Source organism: Panicum virgatum, chromosome 6K (assembly GCF_016808335.1).
Source record: "Panicum virgatum strain AP13 chromosome 6K, P.virgatum_v5, whole genome shotgun sequence".
Taxonomy (NCBI): Eukaryota; Viridiplantae; Streptophyta; class Magnoliopsida; order Poales; family Poaceae; genus Panicum; species Panicum virgatum.
Genome location: NC_053141.1, coordinates 14,726,863 through 14,748,700, shown reverse-complemented (window position 1 = coordinate 14,748,700; position 21,838 = coordinate 14,726,863). Strand labels below are relative to the sequence as shown.

General features: G+C 45.7%; 1 pseudogene; it reads right to left on the bottom strand.

The window, feature by feature from the left end:
• Positions 1-240: 240 nt before the first annotated feature.
• LOC120711847 lies at positions 241-21,157 on the bottom strand (annotated as a pseudogene).
• Positions 21,158-21,838: the final 681 nt, after the last annotated feature.

Sequence of the window (21,838 nt, the reverse complement as noted above, 5' to 3'; positions counted from 1 at the left end):
GAAATATTTCAAAACGGACATATATTTTTAAATTTTTTATTTTTTAAAAATATAAAAAAGAAAAAACCGCCTTGCCATCGTGCAGGTGGCACTTCGAAACAGGTACTTGTACTCTTGTCTTGTTGTAGAGCCTGCAGGAATGGAATGATGAGCAATGGATGGAGTAAGGGGGAAATTTGTCAAAAAACATTAAAAATAATTTTACTATTATAATTCAAAGTAAAAAATAGTATATGAATAAAGACTTTGAATGCTGGCCAAATTAATAAGAGGAGAAAAAAATTCAAGTGTTCATACACTATACATTTGTACTCATGAGACTCCATCTATAAATATGTCCCTTTCATCAGTTGTAACGCTGAGAAAGTGAAAGAATCCAGAAAGAATTCACCTCTCCATATCCTGGTGTTCACCTGTGTTCTTGCTATTGTGTGATTGTGTCCAACAAAAGAACTATTTCTAACATTTACAACTTCCATGTGTACTGCAGCTTGTTACTGTAGCTGGGAGCCGGAAGAACTCCCCTGCAATTCCTCTCCCTATAGCAACTTTCCAACATCATAAGATAAATCCGTGGGTGGCACTTGGATCTCGCAAACTGTTTGTTGTTCCCAACACAGTGATAATGGTGACATCGCACTCGGTAGTCCTCGAGGTGTGGCATTGCCTCCAGCTCGCTCCTCTTCTTCAACTTCAGCTTCAACCAAACAACTCAAGAAATAAATGTAATGTAACTAACAAACGTCTGCAACTTCAGCATGGCTAGCATCTCTAACTTCCCAAGTGTTGCCATTTGGAGGTCACTATATATTTTACATTGTTCAGAAGGTAGCCAAAGCAAAAATCTCGCGACATATAAAAGCTGCATCTGTATCAGTCCTGGCAGAGCATAAATAATATACAGAGAGAATCTGCTTTCCTGCTAGTACACCTGTCCAAGTTGGTGGTCATATAGCATGACCTGGATGTAATTCTACACACAAGAAAATGGATACAGCATACGGCAGAATAAATTGCTATAATGTAATAACCCGAGACTTGCATTTCTGTACTCAACTGTGCCACAAGGTCAGTATCCAAACTGTACCACCAAATTCTACCTCTAGTTTCATCCAGATGCTGCCAAAGTGTGATTTTATCCATTTGAATCCTGAACTTCCATCAAGACGGATTTCCCTTGTCGTGCAGATATAGATCAGATGGCATGAGCAAATGCCCTGTACTTTGCACTAGTTAAATTTTATTCGGGTTTTCCATGCTTCCTTCCAAGTGGCTGGATCACGGAGTCAACGGTACCCTTACCTTCTGCATCACCTGAGCTGCCTTCGTTGTCATGTCTTGTGACTATTTTCAGTGGGTGGGCTTCAGTGTTGAAGACCCACTCATCGAAGGAGATAAAAGATGGCGGGGAAAACAGTAAGTACAGATACTTGAGTGTCTCTGCCAGAAAGAAGCTCTGCATCATGTCATCTTTCTTACCAGTTTCACCTAAAGACCCAAATATTTCAACAAGGTTTATATAAAGTTAGAGCATTTGATATGATGGAAACTATATTGGTGATGATGAGAACTCACATCTTTCAGACCAACATATCCAGATTCTATACGGGAATTCTTCTCAAATGCTTCGAATATGTCCCAGCCCCAATCTTGGTATGTTTCATTCCCAGTTAGGCGCCACACATACATGAGTGACTCAATAGTCTCCGGCCTAAGGATGTTCCATGATGTGCCCACGACCATGTCCTAGGTACAAAACCAATAGCATCCTATTATGTGAAGTGCACATGACAAGTACCGAGAAATGTCATGTGGTGGGCTTTGGAGAAGCACAAAGTCCCAACTAAGTACATTACCCTCATTAAGGATATGTACAAGGATGCGACGACGTTTGTCCGGACATGTGATGGCAACACCACTGACTTTCCTATTAACATAGGCCTACACCAGAGGTCAACATTGAGCCCTTATTTATTTACTTTAGTGATGGATGAGGTCACAAGGGATATACAAGGTGAGATCTCTTGGTGTATATTCTTTGCTAATGATGTGGTGCTAGTTGACGAGAGTAGGGCAGGGGTTAATAGGAAGTTAGAGCTGTGGAGACGCACGTTAGAGTCGAAAGGGTTCAGACTTAGTAGGACCAAGACCGAGTACATGATGTGCGATTTCAGCGCGACTAGGCATGAGGGGGGAGACGTTAGTCTAGATGGGTAAGTGGTGGTCCAGAAGGATACTTTTCGGTATTTAGGATCGGTGCTACAAAAGGATGGCGACATTGATGAAGATGTTAGGCATAGAATTTCAGCTGGCTGGTTGAAATGGCGGCAAGCTTCTGGCATCCTTTGTGACAAGAGGATGCCACAAAAGCTAAAAGGCAAATTCTATAGGACAGCAATTCGTCCGGCGATATTATACGGTGCTGAATGTTAGCCTACAAAAAGGCGACATGTCCAGCAACTGAGTGTAGCAGAGATACGGATGTTGCGGTGGTTTTGCGGGCACACAAGGAGGGATAGAGTCCGGAACGAAGTTATTCGGGATAGGGTCGGGGTAGCACCAATTGAGGTGAAACTTATCCAGCATCAGCTGAGATGGTTTGGACATGTCCAACGAAGGCCTCCTGAGGCGCCGGTGCGTAATGGGGTTCTTGAGCGGGTCGATAATGTAAAGAGGGATAGAGGTAAACTGACGTGGGATGAGTCGGTTAAGAGAGACCTTAAGGATTGGAATATCTCTAAAGAGATAGTTTTGGATAGGAGCACTTGGAGACTAGCTATCAATGTGCCTAAACTTCGAACTTATTTCTTTCGGGTTTCATCTCTAGCCTACCCCAACTTGCTTGGGAAAAAAAGCTATGTTGTTGTAAGGAAACCTGTCCGCCATGGAAATAATAGTTTTCTCCAGCCAATTTTGTTGGAGTTGATTGGTAGAAGTTATAACAGGTCCACGCAAGCTACATCAAAGAGAGTATAAAGAGAAGGCAAATAAGAACATGAAATTTGGAGAGAATAAAGGCTACAAAAGACACAAGTTCTGCATAAAATGGGAATCTTACTAGCCACCTCATGTTATTTTGTCAAACATGGGCCTCACAGGTTTGTGGTCACTGTTTTCTGATAAATAATTTGTCCAGTATAATCATCGTGCAATTATTATGGTAGTATACTTTAATACCCCCCCCCAAAAAAAAACACTCCCGCGTCGTCCTCCAAGCGACTCGGGGGGCGACGCCGCGCCCCCAACAACCCCTCCCCTTGCCCGCCGCCGTCGGCGTCCGGCCGGGCGGCGGCGGCGGCCGGCAGTTGAGTCTAAGTCGGCTCGATTGCCTCCTCCCTCCCTCACTCCTTCACTCCCTTTTCCCCGACCTCGTGAACCTGGATCCTTACGGCGCCACCTCCGGTCGCCGGCCGCCGGATCCGGCGTCCACTCTGCCGGATCTGGGCTCCCTCGGCGGGATCCACCGGGGGCCTGGCTCTCCGCTCGCTGGTGCATTGTGGACTCCTTGCCGGGGCTCGCGGCCTCCGGTGGCCTGCCCTTCCTGGCCGGGGGCGGCACTCCCTCGCTGGGGGTCTGCGGTTGCCGATGGCTGGCCTCCCCTCGCTGTGCGCGGCTCTCCCTTGGCGGGGCTCGCGGCCGCCAGTGGCCGCCCGCCCCTCTCACTGTGCGCGGCCCTCGCCGGGGCTCGCGGCCGCCGGTGGCCGGACCCCCCTCGCCGGGGCACGCGGCCACTGCTGGCCGGCGCTCCCTTGCTGGAGATCGCCCCCTGGCCAGCGTCTGGTGGCCGCCGCCCCTTTTGCCGCGCCTCGCTTTGGTGGGCGTGCGGTCGGCGCTTTGGTGTCTCGAGTGGATGTGGTGCTTTGCCTCTGTCGGCTCTGGCGGCCGTAGCCTGTGGCCGCTCCGCCGCCGCTCGCCCCGGGACGGGCCGTTGTCTCACACGCGCTTTCGTGTCTGCTGCTCGTTTCTGTTGGCCGGCAGGCGTGTCGGTGTTTACCACCAAGTCTGCTCAGGGATACCCTTAGTAGTAGGGTTTGTAGGTAGGGATCGGCGGCTCTGAAACTCGATGGTGCAAGGAACACAAAGATTTAGACAGGTTCGGGCCGCGAGTTACGTAATACCCTACGTCCTGTGTGGTGGTTTGTATTGCCTTAGGTGTAGATGTCTTTCGATGGGGTCCCTGTCCGCCCTTATATATCCGGGGGAGCAGGGTTACATGGAAAGTCCTAACCGAGTACAGTTAGAGTCTTTCTACAACATGATCGGGTAGTTTTCCTTGTACTGCAGCTAGTTCTACGCCTTATTCAGGTAGTTACAAAAAAGATAAAGTACATCCATGAGCTATCTCTTACTCTAGAACATTCTACGCCTGTGAGCAGTCCCGCTGCCCCGGGTCTGACAAGCCCCCAAGCCCTTCGTAGCCGAGTCCTGCAGGCGTCGCGTACTTGGCTGGGCGTTTTCGAGTACTTCAAGTAGTCAGAATGTCCTTCTGGTTGCTTCTGGTTCTTGCTTCAGGTACGTCGAGTAGTCCTTCAAGTACTTCCGTTTGCTCCGAGACTGTGAGGTGCTCATGCCCCAAAATCTTGATCATATATGGTACGTGAAGTACTCGCGCTCCATATGGAGTAGCCTCTGAGTCTTAGGTTGAATCGTAAAATCAGGCTGAGGGTCACTTCAGTCTTTTTCTTCTTCTTTATTTTTCAAAAAATTTGAAAAATAAATCTCTCATACATATATTCCGCAGCCCCCGAGTCTTGAATTTAAATCCTTTCATTTAGATTTAAGAATCAATGTAAACTCGTGGCAAAAACTGAAAACTTCACTGAGAAGGAAAGAATCCGTTGGCATACCAAATATTCACAAAATTGCCCCTGAAGACCGTATAAAGCCGGTTGAAAAGTGTCAAGGGTTTTACCCCTTGAACTCTTGGCCGCCGTCAAACTCAGATTCACATTCGCCTCTTCTCAGTCAAAATCCAAAAGCCCCTCTCGTAGCCCCCGAGCCAAAACTTGTGACTTTGAGATGGCTCCCAAGAAGAACAAATCCAAGATTGAAAAGGAAACTGTCGCAATATGTCCACAGGCTGGCGTAAAAGTAGGATGTCTGAATCACTGGTCCGGGAGTTGGAGAATATGGGTCTCCTCCAAGAGCAGGGCATGAGCCAATGGCGCGATAGTGAATGAGAAGATTACCCTATGGAAAGTACTCTTGAGACCATTATGTTTCGCGATTTTGTAGAACGTGGTTTCACTTTTCCTGTGTCAGAATTTTTCTATAGACTGCTTCAGTTCTGGGGAATTCAATTACACCATCTCACTCCCCAATCCATCTTGCATCTTTTAATTTTCACTCATTTCTGTGAGGCATTCCTTGGAATTCTCCCTCATTTCCACCTTTTTCAACATTTCTTCTTCCTTGTTCCAATCCCTAATGCCACCAATCCCGCCGTCGTCGGGGGATGTGAATTGGTACTCCGCCCTGAGAACCGAGGCGAGTACTTGACTTATGATCCGGTGAGTAAAGGAGCCGAATGGAAGAAGTTCTGGTTCCATGTTGGGAACTTTGAATCCCCACTTCCAGAAAGGACTGCTGGTGCCCCGCAAGTCCAGGAAAGCTGGTCGAGTAGAGGACCTGGTGGCAAGCAAGTTGAAGCCATTCTTCGTGCAATAGCCATGGTTAAGAAGAAAGGAGTCACTGGAGATCATATGGTCTTCTCGTTTGTCAGTCGCCGGATGCAGCCTTTCCAGCTGCGAAAGCATCCTGCCTTTAGATATGAAGGTACGCAGGATCCCACTAGGATGTCCTCAGAGCCGATGGCTCAGTCTGAAGTAATAAAGAGATGCTGCAAAGTACTCGATAACTTCGACAAGTCTTTGTCGTTTCCAACACTCTTCTCAGCAGAAAATCCTCCCGAGAATGCCTGGGTACGTGTTTTGGAGGCCATGTCGAGTACTTGTAGTTAGCCATTTGTGATCTTCTGACTAATTCTTGGCCTTTTTTCTGCAGAAAAATTATAAATCCTAGTATTGTATGCCGCCGACTTCTGTAAATGCTGATTCTGAAGACAACAAGAAACGAAAGGCGATTCCCGAATCAATGTTGCAGAGAAAAGTTCCTCGTCTCGATGCCGGCCAGTAAGTATATAATATTTTGTTGATTTTATCCTCGTTGCCTCAGCTGTCTTATTCAAAATCTTGCTTGGCTAGGGTCCAACATCTTCCGGCGTATGAGAAAATTCAAGCAACTGGGTGTCGAGTGGTTCAGAGGGAACTAGTCGATCAGCCCGAGTCTCCTGTAATTGGGTTGATCAAAACCCCAGCTGTCAGTTTGCCCAGTACAGACACAGCTGAAAAGCCAAGCGAGCCAACCCTTGAAGCACCTGAACATACTCCAGCTGCTGCTGAATGAGCCTCCAATGCTGGTGGGTCTGGAAGTAATGAGGCTGAAGGGTCGAAAGGTCCTTCCGTTCGACTGGTACCATTCTAGTCTATGCCTCAGTCAACTCAGAAAGAATTGGGAAAAGAGTTATTCGATGATCCTTTGTTGACTGTAGACAACATGAAGAAGCTCGCAGATTGTATGCAATAGAGCTTTAAATTTACGAAGGTGAGTCTTTTGCCGCTACTTGTCTTTGTCGAGTAGTTATTGATGGCTAACCAGACTTGCTTGGGATGTAACAGGATGTAGCCAATCGATCTTTCTTGAAGTCTCATGCTTTATACAAGACTGTAAACAATCGGAAGATCTTAAGAGAAGCAAAAGGCCATGATTGCCAAACGACTGGATGAAGCCCTTGCTGCTCGGAATAAATTTTATGAAGCAAGTCAGCAGCATCATCTGGTGGTTTGTGACATGAAGCGCCAGATTAAGAATCTTGAAGAAGAAAGATCAAAGCTTCAAGAAGAAAACTCCAGGCTGCAAAAGCAATTGCAGACTGCCCAAGCCTGTAAGCACTCGATCTTTTGTCTTGATTTTGCTTTGTCATATCAAATTCTGAAATATCTTCCCATCAGGTTCTCCGGAAGACCGACTAATAGCAGCAGCTCAAGCTCTTGTGGGTGTGGTTGATACTGAAGAAGAGTCGTCAAGTAGCAAGTCCTTGGTGGAGCGTTTGGAAGAAGCTCCCCAGAAAATTTTTGATGTTATGACGCCTACTTCCAAGAATTATCTAACCCACATGATAGGAGTTGTCAAGTCATACTTGCCTCAGTTTAATTTAGCTCCGATAGCTAAAGGAATAGCTCCCAGTTGCTCGGATGAGAAATTCCGAGAGTATTGTAAGGAATCAGAAGTGATTGCGGAGGAAATTCAGAAGAACATGGCAGAGTAGACTGCTTGTAACAACTCCTATAATCTTCATTTGATTCTTGTCGTTGTCCATAATTCGTATCCTGTTGGTGTGTCTTCAGAAGCATGATCGGATACCGTAGGATAAATATGAACTAGTCAAGTAGAATACTTGAATGGAGTAATCTTTAAAGTTAATCATTTTGGGTGAGTCCCCTCAGATTACCCGATTTGAAAAATTTGTAAAAGTATCCATAAACTACTCAAGCAATCGAGTAGTGTGTCCTTACTAAGAACTGGAGTAATCCGTAAGACAAAACTGTTAGGCACGAATCCCATCGGATTGCCCAAGACGTAAATGTCATAGGGATATCCGAGGCTTACTCGAGCAAGGCGAGTAAGGTGTCCTTTAACCAAGGACTGGAGTAATACTTAAGGCAAAACTGTTAGGTACGAACCCCGTCGGGTTGTCCAAGATGTAAATGCTAGAAAGATATCCAAAACTTACTCGAGCGAGCCGAGTAAGATGTCTAACTTGTAAACTGGAGTAACTACTAAGATTGACCTGTTAGGGCGAACCCCGTCGGGTTGCCCAAGATGGACAAAATGTAGCAGTATCCATAACGTACTCGAGCGAGCGAGTAGTTTTGACTTTACAACAAGACTGGAGTTCCTCATAGTTGACTTGTTAGGATGGACTCCGTCGAGTTACCCAAGATGGACAACTAGTAAACGTATCCAAACACCTTCTCGAGCTAGGCGAGTAGGTTGCGCCCTTACATTGAGGGCAAGGATGAGGCTTGTGTAGTTATTCTGATGGAAAAACTGTATAAGCTATCCTGATCTGGTGATGCTGTCAGATAGAGAGATTGCCTTTTAATGTAGTCGATATGGCGTTAAGAACCCTTGCTTTATTAAAGAAATCAACTGACAACACTAGGCTGCTTGGATCAGAGATAAAACCTGCGCAAGTGCTTGATGTACCAGGAATTCGGTACCTCATTGCCATCTGCATCAGTGATTCTGTATGAACCTGGTCTTGTAACCTTAGTTACGATGAAGGGACATTCCCATCTGGAATTTAATTTGTGCAGTCCTGTCTCATCCTGAATCCGGCGAAGTACTAGATCTCCGATGTTGAAAGATCTTTGCTGGATGTTGCGATCATGATAGCGTCTGACACCTTGAAGATATCTGGCCGATTGAGTTAAGGCGTTGACTCTGGCCTCTTCGACTGAATCTAACTCCAGTTGTCGAACTTCATCTGCTTCTCCTTCTTGATAGGCTTCTACTTTTGGGAATCTCCACATGATATCAGCGGGTAGTATAGCCTCTGACCCATAGGTAAAGAAGAAAAGAGATTGTCCAGTTGCTTTGCTAGGCTGGGTTCGCAACCCCCAGACTACATGAGGTAGTTCTTGGATCCATTTGCCCCCTTTCTTGGTGTTGGCATCAGAGTCTTTTCTTCAAGCCATCGAGTACTAGACCATTGATGCGCTCAACTTGTCCATTTGCCCGAGGATGAGCCACTGAAGCATATTTGACCTCAATGCAGGAGTTGTCACAGAAATCCCAAAAAGATTGAAACGTGAAGTTGGAGCCAAGATCTGTAATAATGGTGTGAGGAAAACCAAACCGATGGATAATATCGGAGATGAAGTCCACTGCTCTATCTGATGAGATCTTGACAATGGGCTTGTACTCGATCCACTTGGTGAACTTGTCGACTGCTATCAGCACATGATTGAATCCTCCTAGAGCGACGGTTAAAGGTCCGATCATGTCCAAACTCCAGCAGGCGAACGGCCATGATGGAGGGATTGTTATCAAGTTGTGTGCTGGGGCGTGAGTCCTTTTGCCAAAGAATTAGCAGCCTGGGCATCGTCTGACAAGGTCTTCTGCATCTGAAACAGCTATTGGCCAGAAGAATCCTGATCTGTAAGCCTTGCCGACTAGAGTCCTTGACGCGGCGTGATTGCCGCAAACTCCTTCATGTATCTCCCTGAGGATGTCTTGGCCTTTAAGGGTAACGCACTTCATGAGGATGCCGGAAGCAGAGCGGTTGTATAGGTTGTCGCCGACGAGAACGAAACCCTTGCTACGCCTAATGATGCGAGCAGCTTCAGTGCTTTTGTGATCGACATGTGGTGGAAGCTTGAATTCCTTGATGAAGTCGATAAACTGAGTCCGCCAATCTTCTTCAATCATCAACACTTCTCTGACTGTGGCCAGGGCCTCCGTGTCAGTAGTTTGTTGGCTTTGTTTCTTGACTGATGGGTAGTGAAGTTCATGGACAAAAACTCCTGTTGGGACAGCTGCTCGGGTGGACCCAAGTTTGGAGAGGACATCGGCTCCCACGTTGTTGCGATCGACATGGTGGATTTCCAATCCTGAGAACTTGTTTTCGAGCTTTCTGATTTCTGCAACGTATGCGTCCATTGTGTCCTTGTTAATGTCCCATTCTTTATTGACTTGTTGAACGACGAGTAGAGAATCGCCGTAGACAAGTAGTCGCTTGATGCCGAGAGGTACTACTAGTCGGAGACCGTGTAGCAATGCCTCGTATTCAGTTTCATTGTTGGAGACATTGAACAAGATTTGGAACACATACTTCAATTGTTCTCCCTTGGGGGAGATGAACAAAACTCCTGCACCGCCTCCGTCGATCTTGAGTGAGCCATCAAAGTACATCAACCAATGTTCTGGAATATTCTGTGGTGTTGGAATTTGATTTTCCTGCCATTCAGCCAAAAAGTCGACTAGTGCCTGTGACTTGATTGCTGTTCTTGGCTTGAAGTTGATTTCCAAAGCTCCCAGTTCAACTGCCCACTTTAAGATTCGTCCAGTGGCATCCCGATTGTGGAGTATATCCCCCAATGGGAAGTCGGTTATGACTGAGATCTTGTATTCGTCGAAGTAATGCCGAAGCTTTCTGGAGGTGATTAGAATTCTGTATAGAAGTTTCTGAATTGATGGATATCTAACCTTTGATTCTAAGAGTACTTCACTGATGAAGTAGACTGGTCTCTGAACACTTTAAGCGTGGCCTTCCTCCGGGCGTTCGACTATTATCGCGGTACTGACTACATGGGTAGTCGCAGCAATGTAGAGGAGTAGTTCCTCTCCGGGTAGTGGAGCTGTTAGAATCGGCGGTGACTGGAGATGATGTTTGAGGTTCTCGAGTGCTTCCGCGGCTTCTGTAGTCCACTCGAATTTATCTTGTCGCTTTAGGAGTTTGAAGAAGGGTAATCCCCGTTCGCCAAGCCTGAACAAGAAACGATGGTAGCTGGAGCGTCCATGGCCATGATGGCATTGATCTTCTCTGGATTAGTCTCAATTCCTCGGTTACTGACTATGAATCCGAGTAGTTTTCCAGAGGGTACACCAAAGACGCACTTGGTTGGGTTGAGCTTCCAGCGAAATTTTCGGAGGCTGTTGAAGGTCTCTTCCAGATCAGTAATGAATTGATCCTGGGTCTTCGTTTTGACAACGACGTCGTCAACATAGGCTTCAACATTGCGATGTAGCTGATCAGAGAAGCACAACTATATCGCACGCTGGTAGGTAGCGCCAGCGTTCTTCAACCCGAAGGAAATGGTCTTGTAGGCGTATGGCCCGTAAGGGGTGATGAAGGCCGTCTTGATTTGGTCTTCTTCTTTTAGGGCGATCTGATGATACCCTGAGTAGCAGTCGAGGAAGGATAACATGACACATCCTTCGGGCAATGCTTGTTTAGATCAGTGTAGTCGACGCCCATCCTCCACTCGTTGTTGTTCTTCTTCTGGACGAGTACAGGGTTGGCCAACCAATCAGGGTGGTAGACTTCCTTGATGAACCCTGCTGCGTGTAGTTTTGCCAACTCTTTCTTGATGGCCTCCCGCTTGTCCGGTGAGAAACGTCGTAACCGTTGCTTCTTTGGTATGGCTTTAGAGTCGACTTTCAAGGCATGCTCGATCAACTCCTTGGGCACCCCTGGCATATCCGCTGGTTTCCATGCGAATACGTCTCAGTTGGCCCTAAGGAAGTTGACGAGCTCGAGTTCCTATTTGTAACCCAGTACTGTTCCGATGATGGCTGTTTTAGAGTCGTCTCCCTCTTGCAACTGGATAGTCTTGGTGCCTACGTCACCACTTGGTTTAACTGATGAATGCCTTGGCTTCTTAGAAGGCATCGACTCTAGTGAGAGTTCCTTTGCAGCGGCAAGTATTTCACTGACAGAGCTAGGAACCCAGATAGTGGAGGCATGATCTATTGATTCCTTGTCGCACTCAAAAGACTTGAGGAGGTCTCCACGTAGTGAAAGGAATCCCGTGTTGCCTGGCATCTTGAGGAGCAGGTAAACATAATGCGGTACTGCCATGAATTTAGCTAGTGCCGGTCTTCCCAAGATAGCATGGTAAGAGGATTCGAAGTCGGCTACTTTGAATTTGATATATTCTGTCCGGAAGTTCTGTTCTGTACCAAACGTGACTGGGAGAGTAACCGAGCCAATTGGTGTAGAGGAATTCCTGGGGACGATGCCGTAAAACGGAGCCTTGCTTGGAGTAAGCAGACTCATATAGTTGAGGCCCATCTTTACCAATGTGCTTGCAAAGATCCGGTTGAGCCCACTTCCGCCGTCGATGAGTACTCAAGTAAGCTTGGAGCCTTGAACGACTGGATCGATTACTAGCGGGAACTTTCCAGGTTCAGAGAAGCTGGTCCACTGATCCTCCCTGGAGAAGGTAATGGGGACCTCGCTATATTTGAGTGGCCTCTGAATTGCTGGTTCGACTGAGAGGATCTCTCTGAGTAGGAGCTTCTGAGCTCGCTTGGAGAAGCTAGGATCTCCTCCAAATATGACGTTGACGACGTTTTGCGGCTGTTGGAAACCATCACGATCTTTCTTGTCGTCTTCATCATCTTTATCTTGTTCTTTCTTTGGAGCAGCTGCAGGTGCCGACTGGAAGGATTTGCGCAGGATCGAGCACTCCCACATCGAGTGGTTGCTCTTGGGATGGATTGGACATCTTTTGTTGTGGAGAATCTTGTCGAACTGATCCTGCGGCTTGTCGCACTTCTTACCATGCAGGGTGCGATGCATAGTGCCGACTGTATCGTCAGGCTTGCGCTTGCGCGCTGGATCCCGCTGGTTGCTAGGGCCTCCACGGTCGTTGAAGCGCTTCCCATTGTTGTCGTCGTTGCGGCAGGGGAAACGACTGCGTTCTTGCTCCTCTTCGTCAGCCCAGCGCTGCATCATGTCGGGTAGATCTACCACCGTTTTGGGTCGATTACGCCCAAAGTCGCGGTATAGTGACTGGGCGGTGATACCGCTCTGGAAGTAGTCGATGACGTCGTCGGCGACGACGTTGGGGATGGTAGCTCTTGTGTCGAAGAAGCGCTTGACGTAGGATCTGATCGACTCGCCTTGCTCCTGCTTGATCATGGATAGGGCGTGGCGAGTAGCTACTCGGTGTAGCGACCCTTGGAAGTTGTCGACGAACGCCTTCTTGAGGTCCTCCCACGAGTGAATTGACTCGCGCGCCAAGCTTTCGAACCACGTGAGGGGGTGCGGGCTCCAGGACCATCGGGAGGTAGAGGACCTTGGTGTTGGTGTCTCCCCCTGCAACACTAATAGCGGTCGAGTATAATCGTAACCATTGAGTAGGGTCTTGCTTACCGTCATACTTTTGGATGTTCGTAGGCTTGAAATCATTCGGGTACTCGATGTTGTCGAAAGCCTTGCTCAGGGCTTGGAAGCGGTCGGAGTTATCCGCAAGTTACGCTCTGCGTCTTGCGTTGATGATGTCCCGTGCGTCCATAATGGAATCGGCTACCTCTTCCCTGTTGTTCCCACGGTTGTTGTTGTTGCGGTTTGGCTGAGGGCCAGAAGCTTTGGTTTGCTTGTGGTTGGCCACCTCTGGGGCGATGACTACTCGCAGCTTTCTGATCCTCTTGGTTTCTTCGATTCTGCTGTTCCTGCTGCTGTTGACGCTGGTGGCCTCCTGGGGTACGACTTGCTTGAGGTATTGCTGTTACAGTAGCCCTTGATCGCGTACCGTGAAGCGAGGACAGGGGGTTCTGTCTCTCGAGTTGTTCAACGGCGTTTTTGGTGAGATTTATGACTCGTTCCAACTCGGGATTCTGGGACAGCGTCATGAGTCGCAGGGTTGCTTCTGTCATTGCGGCGATTGGTGTTCTGAAGATAGGATCTGCAGCATTGTTGAATTCGTTGTTGAGGTTGCGTGGCGGGAGATGAGCACGTTCGGCCGCACGAGTCCTGCGCACTTCTTTGCGTTGATTCCTTTCCCTGCGGGCTGTACGAGTGACTTCGTCATCATCAGCTGGAGTGTCTTGGGTCAGATTGTCTGCTGAGATCTAATCCAAAGCTTCGTTTGGATCATGGATGCTTGGAGCATCCCCGGGCTGGATCATTACCGGAACCAAACGCTCGTGAGAGAAGCTTTCCAGGTTTGATTCGTAATCAGCTAGGACGGTTCCGCCTGAGCCAGTTTCCCTCTCAGTTACGAGGGGAGTGCCGTGTTGAAACGGGAGATCCTCGATGCTGGCAACTTCCCGCAGGCTGTCGAGTAGTTCTGCGAGAGTGTAGCCTGGGCAAGATTTGAGTTGCATCTTAGCCAGTGCATTGGTGATAAATTCCAGGCTGTCTTGAGGTGACTCGGCTGGATCTGGGTATACGTCGAAAACGGGTGCCTCCCGACTGGCGGTGACTGAGAGATTTTCGACGCGTAGCAGGTGATCCAAGCTACTTTCATAGATGGATTTAATCATCTGTTTGTAAGCAGATGACGAATTGCGCAGACCAAAGACGGGTTGCGCAAGAAGAGTCCCAATCCGAGTAGAATTCGGTTTGAGATCAATCTGAGTCCGAGTAGAACTCGAGTCGTCTCCGAGTTTCGACTCAATCTCCTTGGCGAGGTCGGGAAGCAACGTAACGCCGCGATCACGAGATCTGGCGAACTTGTTGGAATCTTCCGACGTGGAGCTCTTCAGCGTGGGAGAGTTGGTTAAGTGGCTATCGAAGCCGCCTGAACCATTGGCGACGCAGACCCACGAGCCGAAGATGAAGGTGGCGCCTCTGAGAGGCGTCATGGTGCTGAAAGCGAAAGTGGCCATCGAACTTGCCGATGAACTCTCCGAGTCCCCTACCTGGCACGCCAGCTGTCGGTGTTTACCGCCAAGTTTGCTCAGGGATACCCTTAGCAGTAGGGTTTGTAGGTAGGGGTCGGCGGCTCTGGAACTCGATGGTGCAAGGAACACAAAGATTTAGACAGGTTCGGGCCACGAGTTGCGTAATACCCTACGTCCTGTGTGGTGGTTTGTATTGCCTTAGGTGTAGATGTCTTTCGAGGGGGTCCCTGTCCGCCCTTATATATCCGGGGAAACAGGGTTACATGGAAAGTCCTAGCCGAGTATAGTTGGAGTCCTTCTACAACATGATCGGATAGTTTTCTTTGTACTGCAGCTAGTTCTATGCCTTATTCGGGTAGTTACAAAAGAGGTAAGGTACATCCATGAGCTATCCCTTACTCTAGAACATTCTACGCCTGTGAGCAGTCCCGCTGCCCCGGGTCTGACAAGGCGGGCTCTCCTGTGTTGTGGCGGCGTTTCTTCGGCCCTCGGCTCTTGGGAGGATGAGGTGGAGGCGAAAGCCCTGGTCTCCTTGCAGACCAATGACGACTACGCCTGCGAGCGCCGTTCACCTTCTTGAAGGCGTCATCCTTTCCACCTCTTCCCTCCTCTCCGGTGAGCTTTCCAAGCGAAAGCCTTGACCTTTTTGGTCGGACGACAACGGCGCCTGTGGCGTCGCTCCCTCCCTGGAGGCGTCGTCTTGGAAGCTCAACTGGCGATGGTCGTCTGCGGGTGGTGGTCGTCGGCTCTCTCTGGAGAGTTTCTGCTTCTGCGCCTGCCTTTGCTCGCATCGTCAACATCGTCTGGTTTGCATTGGTCGTTGTCTGGCGGATGCTTTGCCGCCCTGTTCTGGTAGATGCTTTGCCACCGTCGTTGTCTTGGTGATCGTTTCAGGCGGATGCTTTGCCGTCTTGGTGGATTGGGTGGATGCTTTGCCGCCCTGTTCTGGTGGATGCTTTGCCACCGTCGTCGTCTTGGTGATCGTTTCAGGCGGATGCTTTGCCGTCTTGGTGGATTGGGTGGATGCTTTGCCACCTTTGTCGTGTTGCCTATCCTTGCACTCTTGGCATTGTAGTATCTTTTTGCAGGTTTCAGTTGTGGTCGTGTTTACGTTTGTGGAGTCGCCCGTGTCTCCCCCGTTTTCCTTGCTCTCTTATTTGTTTTTCAGGTCGCCTGCCACTTGCTTGGTGGTGGCTTTGTTTCCACCTTAATAGCCTAGCCTCTGTCTATTAAGGTCTGTAATGGTCGTATTGCTTTCCTCTTAATGAAATACGTGCTCAGGCACGTTCGCGAAAAATGGTAGTATACTTTGAGCAGTAGAATATAGTATATACACTACTAACATCTTTAGCAGGCTAACTCAGTATAAAGCTGGCAGCAGTAGTTTCATTGCATTACATTCATCTAAAAAGTAATAAAATTTTGGTGAAGCCTCTAAGGTCTAAGCTCAAGTGCACTGCGTCATCCTAGGTCAATTTCAGGAACTTTTTTACAGTTAGAAGTAAACTGATGCTGACAGGAGTTGCAGTAACAGAATGATTAGGAACAGCGATATGATTATGAATAGGCAAAAGGCTCCTATGGCAAAAAGAAGAAAAGCAGAGAGAAATATGTTGGATTGTATGGCAAAATTTGTAGAACTGTTCGAAATATGTCATTAAAAATTCAGGATGAAATGCATATGGTGATGAAAGCAAGATCACCTCTTCTGCAAGATTCATAATTTTCTCTGCTTTTTCCAGTCTATAGCCTGATGCTCCCAATGCCAGCATACCAGGCACAAAGCACGCAAGTTCATCCATCTGTTCTAGTTATATAGGCTGAACAAATCAGAACTTCAGAGAGACACATAAGATAACTATTAAGAACAACCCAGACACCCAGTGACTAGGAGACTCTTTACCTTCTCAGATAATGAATCACCATTCTTCTCACACACATAGTAGAAGTTAGAAGGAGAAGTTTTCCTTGTCAAACTTATCAGGCCTTCCATTGATGTTTCCCACATTTGCCTATGATAGCAATGGTACAAAACATGGTTGCACAAGTCAGAATTTGTAAATCTTCGACCAACATAACTGATAATAAACTATGTGAATTCAGGATGATCATAATAATGAACCTGTAATGTTTGACACTTTCAGTTTTGTTACCCTGTATCCAGACCTTGAGCAAGTATTCATAAAAACTGCAACATGCATAAGGTAGTTAGATATAAAATCAACTCCACACTAATCTAGTTAGAAAATGTGAAACTGCCTAGATATAAAAGAAATCTGTAAAGCAAACGTTCAAGTTTTAGAAAATATATAGAACGATGACAATGAGTTGAGACAAATGATCATATACCTATCCCCCATAGAACCAAACGTGATCTTTGAGTATGATTTCACAGCCCCCGAATGAGGATTTATATTAATAGGAAGTAAACCATCACTGGGGAATATTTTCTGAAATTGCCTTATTACATTCTCCACCTAAAGTTTGACATAGCTCCCAATGAAATTTCCATAATAAGATTAATAACAGCCATGGATGATTATTAAGCATATCAACCGAATTGCAATGAATGAAAAATGAAGGTCATATAAACACTAGTTGAGAACCATCATCGGTTAGTGTTTCACTATGCACAGAGTAACTGTACTGTTCGTTGTAGAATTCAACGAAATGACGATGGCAGTGGCATGCATATCTGGCCAAGTGTTATAAATTGTGCAGATGGAAAAAAATAGCTTGAGAAACTTCCAAGTATAAATATGATGTTGGTATACAATTGGTAGGCTAAAGCTGAAACAACATAAAACATATGATCATGCCATCTTTTGCTGTTTGGTGTGCTTGATACTGATGTCAATGTTCATTGACTGCTTAGGGCTTAGGCCTGAGAGTTGGTACATAACCAGTAATTCGAAAAGGGTAATGGGGTAGAGGAGAGATAAAAAGGACTGTAATAAAATTTGAAGAGTACAAGAAAACAGTTCCTTTCTGGCTTGATTTAATCTATTGCACAGTTGACACATATAAAATGACCAATACGTCCAGAGGTCAACATAACTTAATTGACCCCTAATTTAACTTGACTTAATTGGACTCTTCCTCTTTCCGAATGTACTAGCCAAACTGGCTTGCACTCTAGCTCCATATGTACCAACTCCTGATGTAAATAGCACTCAGCAAAACAAGGCCATGAATACAGTATCTGACCACAAAGTCTATCATTAATCATTATGTCCTTCATAATAGGTATCTAGTACTTTTACTACAACTAGCAAGAACAAAATGAAGAAACTAAGCATGATTCCTATGATTTTCCTGTACAATCCAGATGTGATGGCAGTGCAAAAAACCTTTTGCTGATACTTTTGATCTCCAGTCCTCTGAGATAAGGTTATAAATTCAAGTTGTTCTGTGCCTGAATCTGCAAGTATACTGTTGCCCTGTAAAATAGGTGAAATTAATTTATCCACCAACACCCAAAAAGGCAAGCTGAAATTCCATAACTAAATGATAACATCAGTTCCTAATAATATTGGTACAACAGGTAAACTTGAATAAATGAAAATATATACAATAAAGAGAAACGCAGAAAGAAAAGCATTAACTTACACCAGTTATGTAAAAGCATATTGCTATTACAATGCAGTTCTTATAAACTACTACAGCAATGAGAAAATGGAAAAGTAGTGCCTTACACCATTCCATCCAGGATTACTGGCTTTGCCTTGAGCTAGGTTGATTCTATTGTATGGGATACCAGATGATGTATCCCAGGCAGGTAACAGTCGATCAGTGATGTCTCTTGCCTTCTCGAGAAATATTTTATCAGCTGACAGATCATATGCACTGAGGAGACCTCCAACAACTCTGAACATAAATCAACAAGAGTACAAGCTTTGACAAATTAATAACACAAGTTACTTAGCCCAAAATAAATATACAAGCACGCTAAGATCCAAAAACAAAAGATTATGGAAACATGCTTCGTAATCCTTGCTGTTTCAAACACATCACCTTATTATTGTTTCAAACACACTTGCTTCGTAATCCTTGTCGAAGTCTAATGATTCTGCAACCCAGCTGTCATAACCAAGAGATCCTAATTAGATTATAAATATGTGATAACTGATAAGTAACATAACATGCGAGTGTTGCCTACTTTCAATAATAAATGCATGCACATACTAGCAGGGGATATTGATGTATGCCCATATGTACTTATTTTAGAGTTATTGCCATAATTACTGACCATGATAAAAGTGAACAATGGTAACATCTGGCCCAATACTAAATTAAATGCTAGGATGCATAACACAATAGAGTACTTCCACATTTAGAGCGTCCTGTTCCATGAAGGGAGATTTATTTTTTTCTCGAATACGAGCTGCGTATCATTGTATTGATAGAAGAAGAAAAGAGTCATACATAGACCATGAAGGGAGACTTATGCACGGCCTACAAAGGTTGCAATCCATAAGAACACTATTAAAAAACAATAAGGCAGCAGGGCCTTAGGATTGATGCTATTTACTGATTTACATAATAATACTGCAAAAAGAAGCATAAAACTTTGCACCATGTGAACAGTTGCTCAAGAGGCTGATAACTTTCTAGGTGTTTGTGAATCTAATGGCCTGGAATGTTTGTGATCACACTTTGCACTACAGCAATCTGATATGCCTCCTAAAACAAGCAACAGAGTTAGACTACTGAATAAAAATGAAAGAGATGGTAAAAAACCCCTCAACCTCCCAGGGTAAAAGACCTCCCCAGCTCCCCCTGATGCATTGGACATAGGAAAGACCCACTACAAGGGCTGAGAAAGGTCCCAAAGGCCAGCAGCCCAGAACGCGGTCGGGTATAACTCTGAAAGCTGTTACACAGTGAAGGAACTCTTTTTATGCGAAAACTGAGGGTTCAAGAGCTAGTCGGTAGCCTCCCAACTGGAGGATCTACCACCATGCTATGCACACATTCACAATGAAAGAGATGATACACCAAATCAAAACTCCACAAGAAATTATTTGTCCAGTCCAAGGAAGTGCAGAATAAAAGTGCACACATTAATCCACTTTGCAAAATCTGTATTCTTGAATCCTGCAGTTAAAATTCAATCGGAATGCAATGCAGCAGATGTAGATTAAATGACTTGGTCTTAAAATCTTCACGCACAGTACCACATACAAGATTGGTTGTCTTACCCATCCAAGCAAGTGATAACCAATAACGCAAGGTCATGTGTTGGCAGCTTGGATACCACTAGAAACATCGGTTGCATGGAGAACTCTCGAACAAGGAATGTATTTTCCAGTGTGCAGAACTTGCTTAGCTGTACCACATGTTGGGCCAGCAAAACTTATATTCTAGTATAATTCATGGGTAAACTGACAATGTGGTACCAAAAAGACGAAGCATAACATACTTAGCCACGCAGAAAAGATTAAAACTCAATCTACTTTCCTGTACATGGACGAGATGAAGCTGTGTTCTGTTTATAGTTATAAATGGCAGGAATAAAAGGAGCTTACTCTCTAGCCTTCTTGAATTCCTCTTTCAATCCCATTATATATAGTGTATCAAGTGAGTCCACAAGAGTAGCCCCAAGACCACCAAAACTATTGAGACCACTCTTCAATTGCGGCTGAACAATTGAGTACAAAAAGGAAAAAAAGGAAAAAATTAGAATAATTTAAAAGCTCATTTGAGTAGAACATAAAAGGAAGCAGATATCCGAGTAAGTACAGGTGAAAAAGAAAAACCTGGAGCTCATCCTGTCCCCACGCATACGTTACATATGAGTTCCAAGCGTGAAGCATAGCTTCCTTAACCTTTTCTCTCCTCGCATTATTGACAGGGTCATCTTGTAGATGATGTTTCTTGATGATGTTTTCAATATTTGGATTTTCATTCAGATAAATTCCCGCCATTCTTAACTACATAAAAGTGGCATCAGACTAAAAGGGTTGACCTCACCACAAAAGAATTGATATAATTCACTCATAAAGCGCATATCAATTTGTAGCTAAATGTGCACATATATGTACCTGGTCATGCAACCGATTTACCTCCTCGTCCAACTGGGATATCTCAGCCTGCAAGCAAACTAAAAGATCATAACTATCATTCCAAATAGACATTGGCAAGTTCACATGTTCCTACGTTTCACTGCATAATGGGAAGAAATACTAACACAGGACTATGCATTACTTCACTCCAAAGCACCATGTATCAAAATAATGCAACTGTACAACAGCTGATGAAACAGAAGATCATGCTGATTGAAATTGTAAGCAGTCAATGCCAAATATACACCCTAATGAGTCTTTAACCAACAAAATCCAATCTTTAACCAATGCCTTCACCTATCAGTAAACCTTTCGCGTTTCAGGTACCAAGGAGCTCGCACGGGAACCAGCCAGATCCCCGCCGGTAAAGCTCGGATCGAGTTGGGCGCGGGCATCATCCGCACCTCGTAGTCACGGACGAGGGAGAGGCGGTCCCAGGCGGCGAAAGTGGCGGCGACGGCCGACGACGAGGAAGGCGAGGCGCGCCGGCCGCTTGAGGTAGTACCACGGGCTCAGATGGCGCCACGCCCTGGACGACGACGACGATTGCGACCGCCGGCCCATGGCTGGACCGGTCTACGGGGATCGCCGGGACGCTGCCTGCCCGCCTCCGGCGAAATTGGGAGCCTAAAGGTGCCGGACTTTCTCGGCAACCATCTCCGTACTGGACCACCGGATTAAGATAAGGGGCACAGGGGTGGGTGTGAGAGGGGATTCGCAAAAGTGTGAATTTAAAAGCGGACGGTTAATTGTAAAATTAAATTCCCCGTCATGTCTTCTGGATTTTGATCCGGTGGTCTGAATTGGACTTTCTTTAGTTTGAATATAGTTTGAATACAAAGATGATTTGTATATCATATGTCGCCGACTTCCTCCGCCTGGACGGAAAATCGTGATGCGGTAATGCTGTACTAAGTAATTTCTGCTCAAATTACTGTAATATCTACGAAAAGAAAATGAGAAAATAAAATAAAATTAGTTCATGGCATTGCTCAGTGAGTCCAGGGGCCGGGAACCACTCGAGAGTGACACAACTAGTGGTAAAATACATTGGAAGGAAGAGAAGAAACGATTTGTGACCTAAACAACATGAGGACAATGGTCAATATTGAAACAAATTTTATCCGTTCGCGTATACTTTTCTTGCTAATTATCAAATTAAGTTTGCAGTTAATTTATTCACCCAATTATTCTTGCTAACGAAAATACTTGGAAAAAGTTTATTTTACATCCGTAAACTTTGGGTTGAATCCGCGTTTTCTAATGAAACCGTCTAACTGGACTCCTCTGCCTCATAATATCGGACATGTGACCTTCTCTGGATGGTTTTTCACCTTTTTTTATATTTATTTTGACTG